At 30.9% G+C, this 4,923-nt stretch overlaps 1 long non-coding RNA gene across 1 annotated transcript; it reads right to left on the bottom strand.

Moving 5' to 3' along the window:
• Nucleotides 1-2,920: 2,920 nt before the first annotated feature.
• LOC145128964 (uncharacterized) lies at nucleotides 2,921-4,281 on the bottom strand. The gene is made up of 2 exons (XR_013717222.1): nucleotides 3,593-4,281; nucleotides 2,921-3,266 (listed from the first exon to the last, which is right to left on the bottom strand). It is a non-coding gene; the product is annotated as an uncharacterized LOC145128964 (long non-coding RNA).
• Between the last annotated feature and the right edge of the window lie 642 nt (nucleotides 4,282-4,923).

Below are 4,923 nucleotides of genomic sequence, written 5' to 3'. Positions count from 1 at the left end.
TTGTCACAAATGTTTGATAAATTTGACATTTTTAGTCCTCAACGTGAAAACTTTTACATTTTTAAGTTTTGATTAAGTTTTTGTGCCTTCAGATTTTTGCCATAAATCTTTAGTGACTTTGACATTTTTCGTCCTTGCAGTCAAATCTTTTATATTTTGATGTTTTTGCCATAAATTTTTAGTGACTTTAATACTTTTCAACCTTGCAGTCAAAACTTTTACATTTTCACATAAAAAACACAAAAAACCTCCTTTAGACTTTTGCCACCATATTTTTCCAACTTTGGCAACTTTTACATTATAGCCACAACATTTTTGGTTTTTCTCCATCAATGTTCTTTATTTTTGTTGTACACTTTTGAAATCTAATTTTAGGGGGTGTCGGTTTTCTCCCTTTTTTGTGGCGATTTACACTTTCAATACATATTTTAAAGTTTGCTGATATTTAACTTCTATGACATAGTCCAAAAGCGGCGGAGCCGCGCGTCCTTTTCTAGTTGTACATGACAGCATATACTTTTAGCTACAATATTATATTCACATATTCCAATTTGATTTTTGTATTTATTTATAATTGAACAAATTTTCAACTTCTAAAAAGATGTTATGCAATTAATGCATCTATCATTAGTAGCTTAATTATTGATATTCAAGGGATTTACTTTAACAAATTCATGTTTGATATGTATGTCTCATTCCTCTCGATCTCTATATCATAACAGGGACAGATTCATTAAGTAAATAATTCCACAACCTCTTTTTATATCAAAAGTTTTTAGAATATTTAAGAAAACTAAAAGGGCCCCTCCTCAGTGATAAAAGAGACAAAAGGGGACCTCGAGATATTTACAACTCAAGACACCACACTTTTCCTTTTAACATTACCAAGCATTTGCCATTTTCTTTATAAGAGAAGGAAAGCTCCCTTTTTATATTTTGTAGCTATGTGAAATATATATTTTTATAAACAAATCCACTCGTTGATCAAATCCCCAACTTAATGGTTGTTTTTTACTTTTTTTATTCTAAAATCAATATTCTCCAAAATTTGAAAATATTGTTTTTTTCTAATTTCATAATCGCCAAATTATTTTAAAACCTATTTGAAAATCTATAAATAGTACCACTTCAAAGTGGAACGAGCTTACCAATTGAGACAAAATGTTTATGCCTATTTCTCGAATTTGCCATGTCCAACGACAAAATGTATTATGCCTTTTCTTGAATTTCCCATGTCCGACAGTAGCATCTTGCTCATCCTCATATAAAAGTCAAACTTTGCATTACAGAGACCTACGTCTAGTTTACATATTTTGATGATGAATGTATCTCATATAAATGTTTGAAATAACGAAACAACTTCTTTGTAGAACAAAAATAAATGATTGAATTCTATAGATTATGGATACATGTGCTCTAATTATTATTAAAATAATAATTATGCATAATACTTTGAGTTGAGATCAAGTTATCAACCGTTGTATCCTATTACAAATATTAGTTATATTGAGTTTATTTTATTTTATTAATATTTAAAACTATTATTGAAAAACAACATGTACCCGACGAGTAACAATTCCAAAAACATAAGAACCAAAACTTGTCTGAGTCGATTCCAAACTTTAAGGACTAGAACTGAAACCAAACATAGACCGGTTATGGTTCCAAATTAATGAGAAAACACAATCCTAATGCACACCCATAGTTGTAGGTCGATGGTACCAATTTATTCTAAAAACCCTAAAGTGGTTTACTTTCTTCCATACCAACAATAACCCCTCTCTAACTCTATGTGAGATCGTCAACCGCATGAAAGAATAAACACAATTGTGTTTTGCTTATTGCTTATTGCTGATTGGAAGCCTGAAAGCTATTTTGTTTACTGTGTGTGGATACCGATAAAGGTTACATCTTGTAGATCAAATGATCCCTACAAAGTGATGTAAAAGTTATAAGCACCGTATGGTGGATCGAGCATAAAGTATAATTTTACTTGTTTTGAGCATAACTTTCTCATCCGATGCCAGAGAGACTTGATTCTTTTTTCATTATCTTTATTTTTGTTAAGGTACATGTTCAACTATCTATGACGTTCAAAATTTACATTATGGATGGACTTGTACCATAATGCTTTAGTGGTGCATCATTTAAACCACAAATAACATTATACTTTTAAAACTTAAATATTAGACACATATATATATATATATATATATATATATATATATATATAGACTTAAGTTATTATATTCTAACTAATTATTGTGTGGATGTAGGAATGATTGTGGGCCAATCATTTTACTTATTTTAAGAAATTGATTAATACATATTATTGAATTGAATATAATTGAAAAATACATCTAATTTAATTACAACTGTATTTTGGTCAATTAATATAGATTTAATAAAGGAAATTGCATATTTTAAGGGATCATAGATTCTATTAATTTTAAAAATCCGATTTTACGAATTATAATTCTTTTAATTAGTACATTCTGACAGAATATGTTTATGAGTATATTCAAAAATAAAAATATTCTTGAACTATAAAAGAATAAAAATATTCTTAAACCTATTTCTTGATCATGATTTTTAAAAACTTCTTGTAGAATAACAAATTCTTGAACAATCAATTGAAGAATAAAAACAAAAATTACATTAATTCTTATAGAATACGGGTAACAATTGCTAAGAATTACATTTATTGTTAAACAATAAAACTAAAAAAACTTTCAAATTGGAAAAAAAAAACATCCAAATCTAACAAAGACACTAATACAATCTAAAAGAATAATGTTGCTAAGAATCACTTTCAATTTTGTGGTCCGTTCTTCAAGCATCAACTTCTATGAAAACAAATCCAATTGTAGTTTAAAATCCAATAATGCATTAGCAAATGAAAAATAAAAAACTAAATTCCTTTGAAAAAATATACGGACTTATGAATTGCACAAAAACCAATAACTAAGAAGTGTAGAACATGCATAAATCAGGGAGAAAATATCCATATTCCATTCCAACAAAATTAGAATTAATGATTCCATTCCGATAGAATTGGAATTCAAGATTCAATTACCGTATGCATTCTGTTGGAAAAATATCCAAATAAAAAATGCATAAATAGTAAATACAAAGGAAATCTCTTGTGCTTGAGGGAACCCGACCTAATCATGTCAAGAAAGAGTCAAAAATATGCAATGGAGTTCCTCACATGATTAGGTTGGGGAAATCCTTGTAGGAATTGGTGGTCTTTGAATATTAAGCTCCTACAAATACAAACACAATAAGGGTATTAAAAATGAAGGATAAGTAAGTATCATATATTCCTATATTCCTATTTAGTTTCTCTTTCGGTGTTAACAATCTAGCTACAAGAAAAAAAGTGGAAACTAAATATCTAAACCACAAGAAACATTAGACCCTCCAAGGGTAAAAAGGTCCAAATAGCTCATCAAATCAGCCTCCTCCTACAGCCATTGGGAACAATAACAAGAACTCTACCATGCTAAAGCACAACAATCCCTCCAAAATAACACACCATCTAAACTCTAACCATGAAACTAAAGTCAAGAAAGAGTTAAATTGGAATAACCTGGTATCAGAAAGCGTAGTTGTAATTCTGTGCCATTTACCCTGATTGAACAAGATTATTGTGAAATCGCTTTTACCCACACCTCGAGTGTACCATTAAACAGAACGTGCTTAAGGAGAAAACATTAAGAAACCCAAATGTCAAATGTTGAACAAAAAATTAAGAACAACTCGCCTCTGATAGGTCGGCGCTGAATAGGACTACTGATGTGGTTGTCTTGCTAATATTATGGTGGTATTTATTTGCACTTTGATTCAAGAGAGGGGGACAAAATAAGGGCTTGGTACTGTTGTTAATGAAACTGGAAGAAAGCAGGCGGACTCCAGAAAGCCACCAGAGAAAAGAGGGGCGCCAGAAAATTCATTCAAGTGATACATACCGTCATCTTGTTGAGTGAGGGTAACAACACATCCGAAATTGGAGGTGACCTTGAGGACGGCGACGATTTTCTGGATGGCGGCAACGATAATAAGGGTTGATTTCCGATACTCTTTCTCAGACACTGCGGAGGCGGGGAAAGAGAAGACCGGAGGGTTGATTTCCGGCACTGCTTCTCCCACACGCATCATCTACTCATCTTGTTCCTTTTAGACTTCCCGATTCTCAGCTTCAATTTCACGAGCCCAGGTCTAGACTTCAATTTCACGAGTACACAGTATTCATCTGATAGATAAAGGGGGAAAATTTAGGGTTAGAAAAAGTCAATTACATTATTTTCATAAATAACTACCTAATATAAAGGGATTTAATTTGGGATAAATATCAAATTAATTAATTTTAAAATATTAATTAAATGTAACATTACATAAATACCCTTTTAGAATGATTGGCCTATATTTATTCTTACATCCACACAATACTTAGTTAGAATACATGAACCTTTATCTCTATCTCTCTCTCTCTCTCTCTCTCTCTCTATATATATATATATATATATATATATATATACCCCCATATTAGGAGCCTAGTGTGTCACACCCTGCTAAAGCAGAAACACGAGACGCGACAACACAAATGGTCTTATAGCAAAAGTCAAAAGGCAACACCAAACATAGTATTAAAAACATTATAATTTACGATGAGTTTGAACAACCTTTAAAAGAAATTACAACGTATAAAAAAAATCACACATGCGAATGCTTCTACACGTGATGTGTCTCTATGTGCCACTTACTAGATGATTCCTGAAAAAGCATGTAAAATGAGCGGTCAACTACCAAAATAGTTGGTGAGTTCACAGGTTTATAATATAACATCATTTTAAAATCATGGAAGTTCAAAATATTGATAAATGTTTCCATAACAAAAGTACATTGCTAATATGAACAACA

Source organism: Lactuca virosa, chromosome 8 (genome assembly GCF_052849685.1).
Source record: "Lactuca virosa cultivar CGN04683 chromosome 8, Lactuca_virosa_CGN04683_v6, whole genome shotgun sequence".
NCBI lineage: Eukaryota > Viridiplantae > Streptophyta > Magnoliopsida > Asterales > Asteraceae > Lactuca > Lactuca virosa.
The sequence above is the reverse complement of the archived record's forward strand: the minus strand, read 5'-3'. Positions and strand labels throughout refer to the sequence as shown.